This window comes from Ochotona princeps, chromosome 23, assembly GCF_030435755.1.
Source record: "Ochotona princeps isolate mOchPri1 chromosome 23, mOchPri1.hap1, whole genome shotgun sequence".
Taxonomy (NCBI): domain Eukaryota; kingdom Metazoa; phylum Chordata; class Mammalia; order Lagomorpha; family Ochotonidae; genus Ochotona; species Ochotona princeps.
In genome coordinates, this window is record NC_080854.1 from 12,288,759 (window position 1) to 12,303,635 (window position 14,877).

Consider the following 14,877-nt stretch of genomic DNA (forward strand, 5'->3'; position numbering starts at 1 on the left):
GGTCGCGTTCTCTCACGTGGCTCATGCAGTTAATAGGCCCGCTGGAGATTGAGACACTCCTAAATACTTTGGGACCTCCTGCAGTGGGAAGGCTGCAGGACTCACAGAACCGGCACGCCCGCACGCGCCGGCTGCCCCGCCTTCCGATCTCCGGGAGGGCGGGGCTCCGCGGTGAGGCGGGGCTGGTTGTGGCAGAGCCTTCTGGGAGTTGTAGTCCTCGGTGGAGGGAAGATGGACAGGGGCTGAAGGCATGGTGCATCCAGAACTCCATTCCCCGTCGGCCCTCGCGGCCAAGGCTGTCGTCTCTTCCTGTTTTGGGGACGAGGAATCCTGAGGCGCAAATTGTGAGGATTTCAGAAGAGGGTCCCTCATCTTCTCACGAGGTTCTCGGAGACCGACGGCTCGGCCTGCTCAGGTAGAGCCCATTCCCTCGTCTTGCAAACTCGCCTTTCAGAAGGGTGTGAAGGGAACCAGGGAGAGGAGGCAGGGAGGGAAGGTTGGGCTTGCGGGGATGCCGGCTGTCAATGGGAAAGTTCTTTGGTGCATCGCCTCTGAACGGTCGCGTTTGAGGGGTTTAGGGTGGGAACCAGTGAGGCCAACTGTGGGGATCTTGGAGGCTGCACGCTCTCCTCACGCGGCTGGAGGATGGCGAAAGTTTAGGCATCCCTCGGGGACCAGGGAATGCGACGGGTGATGGAATTTTGTGTATGCCGGAGCCTTAGAGGAAAAGGCAGGGTTAGCAGAGAACCCCTGCACGCCCCCGCTAGCGTCCTTCCCTCCCTCTTGTAGGGAGGAAATAGAAGAGGTGAAAGACCGGGTGGGAACTCCGGCTGTCGAGCCGCGGCACTTTCCGCAGCGGGAGTGGGGGTCCTGAGAATGGCCGTGTCTTGGCTGTCAGAGTTCTAGACGTGGAAGGAGCACGTTGGAAAAAAAAAATTGAGGGGCTCTGGGTTGGAAAAAGCTGCTCGCCACTAGGAAACCTTGTTGGCCAGACTAACTGAGGTAAAATTCCCAGAACACCCGGACCATGCATTTCCATTGCTGGGGTCGGGAGACCTGTGAGCTTCCAAGCATTCCCTCTTCTTCTTCCTCCTCCTCCTCCTCCTCCTCCTCCTCCTCCTCCTCCTCCTCCTCCTCCTCCTCCTCCTCCTTCTTCTTCTTCTCTCTCTCTCTCTCTCTCTCTCTCTCACTGTCTCTCTCGACAAGGGCAGGATAACACGGAATCACTAAGAGAGCTTTTTAAAAACCTCTCAGGAGACCCAAGTAGCTCTTGCCATAACTGGAAGGGCAAGCTTTCTGCCTCATAAATAGCTACAAACTTCCTACTGAGATGAAAGGTTAGTAGCAGAGGTGTCACCAACACTTTTGTTGCCTCTAAGACAATAAAGTTTACCTTTTCCCTCTAAGAAAATAAAGCGTAGTACAATTTTGAGAACAGGTGATCTTAGATTTTGAACACAATCTGAAATGCTCTAAGATATGCAGTATGCATTATCAAAATAATGCTGATAATTGTTATTTTATAATTTGCTGAACATTAATAATGAAGAGTAAACATCTAAGGTGTGGGAGTACCCACTTGGATTACAAGTTGAAATAATATATGGTATTTTTTGAAAGGACATGTGGACATAAAAGTTTAAGAGCTCATTAAGAGGTGAATTTTCTTTCTTTTTTTTTTTCTTGTAAAGGGCATGAAAGGAGTTTATTTTTCATTCCCACTTTTGAAATAGGCTACAGATGCTATGAAAAAAAAGCACAAGGAGTGGGAGGCAAAGTTCCCAATATGAAATTTAAAATAATGCATCCTAGCGACATATCCCAAAAAGGTTTAATGTTGCTTTTTCTTTTCATTGTTTCCAAATTCTCTATTTCTTCTTATCTCTGAGAGAGAAAGGGGGAAGCCACACCCAGCCCCCCAAATGTCATAGTACCCAGGGATGGGGAACTGCCACCCAGTATCAACCCAGGGTCCCGTTGTAGTGTGTGTTCTGAGGGTTCTGACCAAGTGGTTCTAATAGTTTTGAAATGCTGTCGGTTTTGCTGATCCAAGGCTGAGGCAACCCTCCCAATGTCCATTGGCTGATAGAGTCGACCTCAAGTCTCCTTCACCCACATTTTTGCTGTCCTCATTTGCTAGGGTAGTTGTCCAATTTGCTCCGTTCTCCTTCCTCTGCGATGGTACCAAATGGGCTGCCTTACTCTCCGTGTGCGTAAGGTTCTGCATCCACTGCTCTGCCTTTTTCGCTTGCAGGCAGGTCCAAGGACCAGGGCTCAGGTCCTGGCCCTGCCAGATCCCCTGCCCCCAGGACCCATGAATCTGGCACTCACCTCACAGGCAGGCCCCAGGACCTGGGCCAGGGGACCTGAATCCCTCTGGATCCTCCGCCCTGGGGCTCACGAAACTGGCACCCACCATGCAGGCAGGCCCCAGGACCAGGGAGAGTTGACCCTAGCCCACCGGATCCTCCACCCCGGGGCTCATGAACCTGGCACCCACCTAGCAGGAGGGCCCCAGGACCTAAGCCAGGGTCCTGGAGCCCTGCCAGAACCCCCGGCCCTTGGGGCTCACGAACCCTGCACTCACCTCACAGGTGGGCCCCAAGACCCAGGCCAGGTGACCTGAGCCCCTCAGATCCTCCACTCTTGGGGAGAGGTGAATTTTATTTTAAAGATTTGTTTATTTTACTTGAAAGTCAGTGTTGCAGAGAGAAAGTGCGAGGAAGAGACAGAGATCTTCCACCCACTGGTTCACTCCCCAAAAGTGGCCAGAACTGGTCCTGTCCAAAGCTGGGAGCCAGAAGTTTCTTCCAGATCGTCCACGTGAGTGCAGGGTCCCGAGGCTTTGGACCATCCTCCTCTGCATTCCCAAGCCTCAAGCAGGGAGTTGGATAGGAATTGGAGTAGACAGGACTAGAACTGGTGTCCACAAAGGATACCACAGGCTGAGATTTAGCCTGTTACACTACAATGCCCACCCAAAGAGGTTAATTATTTATGAAGTTTATTTGGACATCAAAGTTAGAAATCTTGCATCTGTTGATTCACTCCCCAAACAGCTGCAACAGCCAGAGCTGCCAGGCCAAAGCTGAGAACTAGGAACTTTGTTGGATCTCCTAAGCTGGGGGAGGGGCCTAAACACTTGCGCCATCTTCTGCTACTTTTCTTAGGCCCTTAGCAGGAAATTGGATTGTAAGTGGAGCAGTGCAGGTACAAACCATCACCTACATAAGATTCTTGCGTAGCAGGTGGGGACTTCAGCTGCTTTGTCATAGTGCTGACCCCGAAAGGTTAATTCTTATCAAACCTACATTTTATAAAATACTGAAATTTCTGTTCTTGGCTGATGTTCTTTCTTTCTTAATAACGTGAGCTGATCTTGAGAATGGTTCAAATTCCTGGCATAGGCAGAGAGGTTCTTCAGTACTGTAGGATTGCTTTCACTGGTAAATGTCATTGTTGAACCACATTGTTCTCCGGTATCGTCCAAGTCAACATCTTTTGGAGCATTGATCGATTATATGGGAAGCATGTTCTTTTTAAAAATATTTTTTATGTTGATTGCATAATTGACAAGGATGCACACTCATTAGAACCATTGATTAGGATGGGGAGGGTGGAGGCCTAGGGGGAAGGTGGGTGGGACAAATGTGGACGCATGTTCTGTCATGACAGAATTGAAGCATTGTAGTGCCTGATGGCTAAACAGTGAATGATTCAGGGAATTTAAGTGAATTTGCTATCCTGGACTTTATAGCAGTTCCAGACTTAGGAAGAAACACATGCATATGGGGTGATGCTGGTTCCACTGGATATCTTTTTATGGAATGGTTCCGTTTACTTTTACATTGGTATAATACAAAGCTGCATGAACTATGACTGAATTTTACCTGTTGGATATATTATCATCTTATAAAGTTTTATTACAACACATCCATAGACACTTTTATGTTACCTTTTATGCCAAAGTTAGAGCTGAGTCGTGCAGAGCCTGTATGACCTGTAAAGCCTAAAATATTTATCATCTGGCCCTTTATAGACAAAAATTTGTCAGTTGCTGGCCCAGCAAACAGAATATAAATGTAGTATCTAAAAGCTTGTAACATATGCTGACCTAATAGGTAAAACTGATTCTAAGCCTCTGAGAAAGAATGTACAAATGCTGATACCAGTGGGTCTGAGGTCATGCTTATTGGTTCACAGCTAGCTACTGATGCTAGTCTCTTAGTGTAGATACTGTAGAGTTGCTTCGGCGAAGAATTGTGATAGGAAGTTTTCTGAGTTTAGTATGGAAAGGACTGACCATCTTGGAGATGCCCTGATAATCACAATACCTTGTTAAAACAGTGTCACACTGGCTTCCTTTGGTTTCTTTCTATGTCCTTTTTATGGAGATTGGAACTTGAGTATAGATAATAACTTTTGGAATAAAATTATCATGTCAAGATGTTGGATTCCCTATTGGGACCTTTGTGCTTCTGTGACAAAATGCATAAGATTAGGTAATCTATAACCTTGATTATCAGTTTTTAATAAGCCTGACGGAAATCCAAGGATCTTTCTAGATTTCTTCTTTTTCCTAGCATTCAGTCTTTAGTTAAAGTATTACCCTTCGAAAGATAAAGGGGGTGGGCCCCTGCTTTCTCTTAACCACATGCTCTCTGTAGTTTAGGAACCAAAACTGCTAACTTGCATATGTTTATAAATGAGTGGGGGAAACAAGGCCCTGTTTTTCTGCCATTTTTTAAGGAGCTGTCTTTTTGCTACTCTGACCTGACTGTTGTTTTTTCTCCAATTTCACTTCCTCTAGAAGGGTTGGTGCTGGCTAGAGAAATATCTAGTCTTGAGCAAAGAAGTTTGCTTAAAGAAAAATAAGTTTATTGAATTTAGCTTGCAGTCCAGATATCCAGACATGCATTTTCCTTCATTTTAGTCCCAGCTGTGTTTCAAAGAGCTAAGTCCATTTGCTATCATAGACAGTGATTGTCTTTTTACTTACAACTGTGGAAAAAGGAAGAGCTGGTTTTTCATGAAGATTCTCTTGTCTTTCAAATAGCCTGGCCAAAGGTAAGAGCTGGAAACGCAGCTCGGATCTCCCATGTGAGTGGCAGGAGTGCAATTACTTGAGCAATCCCGGCTGTTTCCTGGAGTCCATACTAGCAGGAAGCAAGAACCAGGAGTGGAGCCTAACATGAGATCCAGGCACTGTGCCGTGGGACACGCTGTCCTAACCTTGTCTGAGCTGATAGGTCCACCTCCTAACTTTAAAATAGATATCAGAGTTTAGCAGAAATAACTTTGGGGATCAAAATAACATAGTTCTGGTATCAGGTGTAGTTTTATTAGCTAAGTGATCCAGTACAAATTTCCTATCAGAGCTTTAATTGCTTTTCCTTTCAGGTTCTATGAAAATAATATCAATTTTCCAAATTCCAAGGATTCATTGAAATTATATAATAAACATTAAATAAATAAATTTTAGTTCCAACTCCTGCTACCATTCTATTGATTTTTTTCTTTAAGTTTTCCTCCAGTGACACCGAATTCTCCTCTGCAGAAATGAATTCTGCTTAGACTATTCTGTTTGTGATGGTTAAGTTTATGAAAGTCACCCTTTTTTTTTTGTTACCTCACTGGATTTTACTCCTTTTATACTGGAGGCGCATAGATATGGCAGCTGGTTTTATTCAGGCCCTTTGAGATAAGCCAATAAACAATTTTTCTATAGCCTTTTAAAAAGCCAACTGTGGGGCCAGCACAGTGGCATAGCAAACTAATCCTCTGACTGTGGTGCTGGCATCCCATATGAACACTAGTTCAAGTTCTGGCTGTTTTGCTTCAATCCAGCTAATGTGCCTGGAAAAACAGTGAAGTGCTTAGATCCCTAAACCCACATGGGAAACCCAGGAGAAGCTCCTGACTCCTGGCTTTGGATTGGCTCAGCTCTGGTCATTGCGGCCATCTGGAGAGTGAACTAATGGATGGAAGATCTCTCTGTCTCTCCTTCTGTCTGTCAATCTGCCTTTCAAATAAAAATAAGTAAATATTAAAAAAATAAAAAGCATAATAAAATGATACTGAGCATTCTCTGCTTGCCAGCCACATTGCATGCATTATCTCAGTTTTTTTTTAAAAGATGTATTTTCCTTGTTTTTGAAAGGCAGAGTGACAGAGAGGGAGAGACAGAGATAGAGCTTCCATTTGCTGGTTCACTCTCCAGATGGTCTCAGTGGTTGTGTGCCTGGTTGAAATCAGGAACCAGAAACTCCCTCTGAGTTTCCCAGGTTTGTGGCATATTCTGCTGCTTTTGTAGGCATGTTAGCTGCTGGGTCAGAAGCAGAACAGCCTGAACTGGAACTGGTGCTTCAGAGATGCCGGCTTTGCAAGTTGTGTCTTAATACACTGTGCCACAACATTGGCTCCTCATTTAAATCTTAAGTGTTGGGGCCAGCCTTGTGACATGATGGTTTATGTCGCTGCCTGCAAAACCAGGCCCACAGTCATCACCTTGTAGACTGTGGTTCATGTCTTGTTTTCTGGCCTGTTTGTGTCCCTGCTACCCACCTTGGAGACTTGAATGGAGCTCCTTGCTTCTGTATCTCTCTGTCTCTCTCTGCAACTCTCAAAAATAAATAAGTCTTAAAAAAAAAAAAACAAACAACTTCAATCCTGTAGGACTTGTACTTTTATTCCCCTAAACTGGTGAGTTCTAGGTAGCTGAGTAAGTTGCCTAAAGTCACACAGAAAGTAAATGGCAGAGCCAAGATGCAGGTTGCAGGCAGATCCACCTGACCTAGCAACCCACCGCACTCTGTAGAATAGAACCATTACGGGCCCGGCGGCGTGGCCTAAAGTCCTCGCCTTGAATGCCCCGGGATCCCATATGGGCGCTGGTTCTAATCCCGGCAGCTCCACTTCCCATCCAGCTCCCTGCTTGTGGCCTTGGAAAGCTGTCGAGGACGGCCCAATGCATTGGGATCCTGCACCCGTGTGGGAGACCTGGAAGAGGTTCCAGGTTCCAGGTTCCCGGCTTCGGATCGGCGCGCATCGGCCTGTTGCGGCTCACTTGGGGAGTGAATCATTGGACAGAAGATTTTCCTCTCTGTCTCTCCTTCTCTCTGTATATCTGACTTTGTAATAAACTGAATAAATCTTTAAAAAAAAAAGAATAGAACCATTACAGCCTGTATCCAAAATTAATTGCATATGGAATTCAAACAATGCATTGGCATTTCTTTCTGGAGGTATTTTAAAAATCAGTTCCTGGGGTCCAGCACAACGGCCGAATGGCTAATCCTCGCAGTGCATGTTCCAGATTTCCATATTGGAGCCAGTTATGTGTCCCAGCTGCTCCATTTCCCTTTCACCTCCCTGCTTGTGGCCTGGGAAGGCAGTGGAGGACAGATCAGAACCTTGGGATCTTGCACCCACGTGGGAGACCCAGCAGAAGCTCCTGGCTCCTGGCTTCAGATTGGCTTAGCTCCGGCCTTTACAGCCTCTTGAGGAGTGAACCATAAGACAGAAAATCTTTCTGTCTCTCCTCCTCTCTGTATATCTGCCTTTCCAATAAAAATAAATCTTTAAAATAAAATCAGTACTTGGAGATTTCGTGGCAGTAATGTTCTGCCTACCTGTCAATAGTAAAATATTTCACTAGTATTTTTTTTTAAGGTTGAATCATCTTTTCAAAGGCAGAGTTATAGAAAGAGAGGGAGAGATCTTCCATGTACTGCTTCATTTCCCAAATAGCTGTAGCAGCCAGGACTGTGCCAGGCTGAAGCCAGGAGCTTCTTCTAGGTCCCCCATGCGGCTGCCAGAGGCCCAGACATTTAGACCATCTTCTGAGTTCCCAGAGTATTAACAAGCAGGTGGATGGGAAGTGGAACAGCCAGGATGAGAACCAGCACCCAGTTGGAACGCCAGTGTCACAGGCACTGACTTAACCTGTTGCACTACAAGGCTGGCCCGTTTTCTAGCATTTCTTAACAACTAAGAATATTTTCTCTTCACAGTATAACATTTCATTCATTTCATTAAGCTTAGTTTCATCACATTCACAATAATAACATATTCTTAAAATAGAGTTTGATGGTGTTTCTTGTAATTTTAAGCACTTTCACGTATGAATTGAAGTTAGCTTGGTGGCTGAGATGTTGATTGGGATACTTACAGTTCCTGGATTTGGTGCCCAGCTCAGGTTCCTAACTTCAGCTTCCTGCCACTTCAGACCCTGAGGAACAGTGGTGGTGGTCAGGTGACTGGTTCTTGCCAGCCACATGGCAGACCTGGATTGAGTTTCTGACTCTTGACTTCAACCGTGGCCAAATTTTAGCTGATGAGAGCGAACCAGAGGATGACAGTGCAGTCTCCCTCCCCTCTCTGCCCCATCATTCAAATAAATTTTAAATATATGCTAAAATTTTGTGAGTTTGATTTGCCTTAATAGATTTTTCTAACGTTCTTTGTTATTCTTTTTCTTGTCATTATTTTTTTCTTTTGTTGAGAAGCAGCCTGTTATTCCTTATGATAAAAGAATCCTAGCTTCTTTGCAATCATCTCTTCCATCCCTAAACTATTAATCCTTTAAACTGAAGCAATGTTTTAAAATTCTGTATAGTTACAGCACAGTCAATCCAAAATATAATTGTCTAGAGAATGTTGATTCTAACTTTCAAGACCTCTGCTATGCCACGTTTATTTTTAAATATGTTGTTGTCAGTATTTTTGTATAAAATATTTTACTTACTAAGAAATCATTTTTCCCTTTTAGAAATTGTTTATTTATTTACTTATTTGAAGGAGTTAACAGAGGGAGTTAGAGTTTCCATCTGCTGGTTCACTTGCCACATGGCTGCAGTGACCAAGACTTAGCCAGGCCAAAGCCAGGCGCTTCATCCAGCTCTCCTGTATGGGTAGCAATCACTCAGGTACTTGGACCATCCTCCACTGCTTTTCCTAGGCCATCAGCAGGGAGCTGGGTCAGAAGTGGGGCAGCTTGGGCACCCATCATTACCTCATACGGGATGCCAGTGACACAGGCCTGCTACACCACAATGCCAGCCTGAGACTATACCTTTTTAAAAACTCTTTTTGGAGTGAGCATTTGGCCTAATGATTAACATGTTGATGAGAAGGTCCACATCCCACACTGGGGTAGCTGTGTTGCATCACCAGCTCCATCTCCTGCTTCTAGCTTCCTGCTAAAGTAGAATCCTGTGAACAGGAGGGATACCTCAGGTAACTGAACTTCTGACACCCACATGGAAGACCTGGATTGAATGTCTTGCTCCTGCCTTCACCCCACCGCAGTGCCATCTCCATGGAATATTTGGGAGTAAACAGTGGGTAGGAGTGCTCCCACTCTGTCTTCCTGCCAGCCTCTATTCCTATCTGCATCTTTGTCTCTCTATCTCTCAAATACATTTAAAAAGAAAATTTGGAGGGTATGTGTGGCACAGTAGCCTAGTGGCTAAAGTCCTCGCCTTGCACATACCAGGATCCCATATGGACCCCGGTTCCCATCCAGCTCCCTGCTTGTGGCCTGGGAAAGCAGTCAAGCATGGTTCAAAGCCTTGGGACCCTGCACCCACATGGGAGACCCGGAAGAAGCTCCTGCCTCCTTGCTTTGGATCAGCACAGCTCCAGCTGTTGCAGCTGCTTGGGGAGTGAATCAGTGGATGGAAAATCTTCCTCTCTGTCTCTCCTCCTCTCTGTATATCTAACTTTCCAATAAAAATAAAATAAATCTTATAGACGAATTCTTTTCTGTTTTTCCCAGTGCTTCATTGAGCTGAGAATTTGTTAGATGAATATATTGCTCAGAGTTGACCATTACTCAATATTTTACTTGTCCCATTTTGAAGTGGCTAATCATTTTTACCTTTTTACTCTTTATGAGATAGATGAAGGCCTTCTTGTTTGGAAATGGTAGTATTTGGTTTTACTTTTTTGAAACACTATAATCATAAGAAACTACTTTTAACCTTTTATGTTATTTGTGTCCAGCGGGACTAGGTTAATGACAGTTTCGATTGGTTTAAATGCTAGGTAGAAAAGCAGAGTAATGGAGCAGGAAATGGAAAGGAAAGAACATAAGACAGAAAATACATGTATTTTGAGCATAGAACATATTAGCAACATCTGTGTCACATAATCAGTGCCATGTTAATGTTTGTCTAGCTGTTCCTTACTGAACAATTTTTCACTTAAAAGTGGGGTAAGGAGTGGGTTAAGCCACTATTTGGGACAGTCAGATTCCATATGAGAATGCTGGTTCAGGGGCCAGCATTGTGTTGCAACCTCTGCCTGCAATGCCACAATCTCATGTGGGGACACCAGCTGGAGTCCAGGTGGTTGTACTTGCAATCTAGCGTCCTGCTAAGGCTGCAGAAGATGTCCCAAGTATGGGAAGCCCAGATGGAGCTGCAGCCTCCTGGCTAATGCAGCCATCTGGGGAGTGAGGCAGCAGATGGAAGATCTCTCTCTCGCTCGCTCGTTCTCTCCCTCTCTATTCCCTCTCTCTCTCTTCTCCGTCTGCCTCTCCCCTTCCTTCTTACCTTCTCCCTTTTCCCATCTCTCTCTTTGACTCTACTTGTCAAGTAATTCAATCTTAGAATGCTTGTTCCAAGCTTCTGATGCAGCTTCCTACTAATGGGAGTGCAGGCTGGGCTGCAGCACCTACTGTGAGGCTCCAGAACTCCTGCCATCCACAAGGGGGACCCTGGCTGCAGGTTGACCCAGCCGTGGCTGTCATGGGCATTTGGAGAGTGAGCCAGAGGATGGAAGATTGGTGGCTCTGTCTTGCAAGTAAATAAAAAAAGTAAATAAATAAGCTTTAAAAGAGGAAAGGGGAAACTCAGGAGTCTGCATAAATTAAAAAAAAGTGATTCCATTTGGCTTGAACATTTTTTTCTTTTTATTATTAATTTTATTTTTGATGGTGATAACATAGCTGATTAGGGTAGGAAGAGTGGAGGATTAGGGGAAAGTGGATGAGACCACTGTTTCCAAATTGTGCTTTTATTCTTCCTCTATCTGGGGGGAGGGAGAGATAATGGGAGAAGCTACACCCAGCCTCCCAACCACCTCAGTATCCAGGGATGGGGAACGAACACCCAGTGTCATCCTAGGGTCCCCAGTGTGAAGCATGCACCAAGCGTTCTGCTCAAATGGTTTCAGTAGTTCTGAAATGCTATCAATCTCACTGATCTAAGGATGAGAAAATCCTTCCAAGTTTCATTGGCTGACATAGTCCAGCTTAGAGTCTCCATTTGCCCAAGTATTTGCCGTCAATGTTTGGCTGGGGTATTTGACCCATTTGTTTTGCCCCCCTTCCTCTGCTGTGGTACCTCCGATGAACTGCCATATCGTCTGTGTACATCTGGATATCCATTCAGTGTTCATATAAACTACTGAGGAGACCCAGTTCTGACAGCTGTACTCCACAGTCAGACCACAGATCCCTGATTCTCCCCATGGTTGGAGTTCTGAGTCCAGTCCAAATCTCGTCTGAAGATCCTAGACCCTACTCTTGTGTGTGCTTTCGAGTACAGGGTCTGGCTCAACCTGTAACCCACATTGGCCTATACACACTGGCTGTTGCAATTGCTGGGTCAGTTCTGTATCCAGCCCCATCTCTTAATAAACCAGTGGATGGTCCAGCCCAGCACAGCCCTGCCCACTACATGCTCGGCCCTCACTTACACCAGCAGGAACTGTAGCCTAGTCGGAGCAACCCCCAGTAGCTCCCACTAGGCCTGCTCCCAGACCTGGTTCCTGTACTTGCCAGTATGTGCAGCAGATTGATCCAGTCTGTCCACATCCCATTCGGCTCTTGTACATGAGCTAGCATTGAAGCCTAGCTCAACTCAACTAACCCACACTCATGCTAGCAGGTACCACTGCAAGTCTAGCCAGGCCTGCCCCCAGCTCTGGTTCTTATGCTCACCAGTGAAAGTTGCAACTGATCAGAGAGGTGCCCACAGATTCCCTACTAGGTACACTCCCAGTCCCATATCTTGCACTCTCCATGTGGTTCTGCAGTCTAGCTTGACAGGATTTGCCCCCAGTCCCAGCACTTGCTAGCTGATGCTGCAGCAAAGCCCAAAAGGCCTGCTCTTACTCTGGCCTATGCATGTACCAGTGGGTACAGTCAGTTAGCCCAGCCTGGTTCTTCCTTTAACCCAGTTTAAATGCAGGTCAATAGTTCCTGTCCCAGAGGTGGAGCCAGGCTCTCGGACCAGAGAAAGCTCTCCTCCCTGGTCCCAAAGGACATTTATTGTTCTTCTGTTTCTGCGGACTGCTCAGGGCTTCTGGTTGTCTTTCCGATGACGTTGGTTTCTGCGCGGTAGTGTTTGGACTTCTGCCATCCCCTGCAGAAGCTCCAGTTGGGGGTGGGTGACCTCAGAGTACTCGGCCTCCGAGGGCATCCAATTCCCTGTGGCCTCCTTGGCAGTTGGGATATAGTCCTTGTTGCTCGTATTAATAGTTTGTGGTGAAGGTCTGGGAGTCTTCATGGTTGGGATCCAAGCTTCCTCCTTACCACCTGCTCCACTCTGGAGTGCCCCCCTGCTCCATGCACATGACCTCCTGTTAAGAGGTTGTCAGGATCACACCCGATTCCCCCCTCATGCATTGGCATAGTAGTTTTATTGTTGTTTTGTGCCGCTTTGAGTCTGTTGTCTATAAATTACCAGATTTGATCTTGATAGGCTATATTGTACTTTTTTCTCACTCTTTTTATGGTCCTGAAAGATTTTCCTGCACGCCCTCCCCATTACAGATTAACATAGCATATTGAGGGTATAGTAGGTTTTACAGTTTTTCGATGTAGATCTTAAGTATTCTGACATTAATTGTTAGTTTATAGATTATATCGCGTTATCTTATTGCATTGGATACAGGTTGTTAGAGATTACACTAATATTACAATATACAGGTGGAGCCTGGCTCCACTTCTGGACCCCCGCCCTCCCTCGCAATGACCATCGGGATGGCTTCGAAAACCCCTCACAGCAAACAAACAATCATACAAACTAAAAAAACCTAAAATAAATAGACAAACAACAGAAAGTAGAGCTTGAAATCTGACAGGAAAGAACTGGCGTGGATTGGCTCATGCTTCGCTGGGTGGGACACAAAGATTAGTTACTCCTCACCATGGTGTTGGGGATTTTCCTGCACACCCCCCCCCCCAAAAAATGTTCTGCACCTTAAATGTCTACAAATATCTTGAAAAAAAAATAGTTCCTGTCCCAGTTCTCACACTCACCAGGGGGAACAGTGGCCCAGAGGGGAACCCCCAGTTGTCCCCCTACCAGGCTCGTATCAACCACATCCTCCCAGCTCTTAACCCCCACAGTCTCACATGTGTTAGTGGGAGCTGCAGCCCAATCTGGCACAGCCTGCCTCACCTCAGCATTTGCCAGCCAGTGCTGTCGTCTGGCCTGGCCAAGTCTACCCCCATTTCTAGCTCATGCTGATGGTTGTTGCAGCCTAGCCAGCCCAGCCATTCCCCAGGTTGTTGTGGCTCAACCTGGCCTTTCCTGCACCTCATTCTGGTTTTTGTATCTGCCAGTGGGTGTTATGAATTGGCCCAGGCTGGCCTGCCCCCAGACCCAACCCACATGCATGCCAGCAGGTACTAGAGCTTAGCCTAGTCTGGCATATCCCAGAACCTGCCCACACCCATGCCAAGGTATACTGCAGCCATGTCCAACCCAGATTGCCACCCCCATATTGGTTCTCACTCCCCAGTGGGAACTGCAGCCCAACCAGGGCATCCCCTTAGCTCCCCAATTAAGCTGTCTCCCAGCCACAGATCTTGTGTATGCTGTGTTTGCTCTGATCCAGCCCGGCATAACCCATCACCCAGCTTGATCTTTGCCATTAGTTGTTGCAGACTGGCCTGGCCTGGCCTGCCCCTAGTCCCAACTCTCATTGGTGGTTGCTGCAGCCTAGCTCTTCCTAGCCTACCCACCTTTGGCTTTCATGCAAACTGGTAGGGATGATAGCCTAACCTAGCCAAGTATGACCCGAACTCCAGCTTGGGTCCTGTACATGCCCAGTGTGCTATAGTTTGCTCTGGCCCTGCTACTACTCCCTACCCAGAGCCAACCCACACATCTGCCAACAAGTGAAGCAGCCCTGCCTAGCCTGACCAACACCTAGCCCTGACTCGTGTGCTCACAGGTAGGAGCACTGGTCCATCAGGGGAGTTGCCCAAGTTCCCCCACCAAGCCCACTCCCAGACCCAGATCTCAGTGTGCCAGTGGGTGTTAGACCCTTACCCAGCACAATCTGTCCCACCGTATCGGCCTTTGTGTGTGCTGGTGGATGTTGTGGCTAGGCCCACCCTATGCCCAATTCTTGGATATGCCAGCCAGGCCTGTTCCCAGCCCCAGTACCCATGAGTGTTGGTAAGTTCCATGATTATGCCAGACTTCAAACTAATCAGCTGATATGGCAGTCCCACAGGACAAGCCCACAATCCCTACAGAATCTACTCCCAGCCCCAGTTCTCTTGTACTGGTGGGTGTCATCGCCCAACCTAACATGGTCCACACCCTGTCCCGACATTCACTGGCAAGTACTATGGTTGAGCCCTGTCAGGCAGGCCTTCCAGCCATGGCTTTTATGGGCCCTGGTAGACAGGGTTGGTACCAATAATCCCAGCTCAGGTCTCCCATGTGGATAGGTATATTGGTTTAGCCCCAAAAGGTCCTTTGGTTTTCCTCCTCTAAACCCTCAGTCTCAGCTCCCTCATTTACCTGCAAATGCAATGGCCTGGTTGGTGGAAGTCTCCCAGAAGTCACTCCTCACCTGTCTCGTTCTCCTTCAGCAGTCTTTCCTCCCAAACATCTCCAGACTCACTTTCTT

General features: G+C 46.6%; 1 protein-coding gene across 2 annotated transcripts in view; it reads left to right on the forward strand.

Moving 5' to 3' along the window:
- Positions 1-256: 256 nt before the first annotated feature.
- The window catches only part of SLC38A9 (solute carrier family 38 member 9), an 81,341-nt gene continuing 66,720 nt past the window's right edge, over positions 257-14,877 (forward strand). For both annotated transcript variants that reach the window (XM_004583703.4, XM_058680039.1), the window contains exon 1: positions 257-415. The gene's annotated coding sequence lies outside the window, so the exon portion shown is untranslated. The remainder of the gene's footprint in view (positions 416-14,877) is intronic.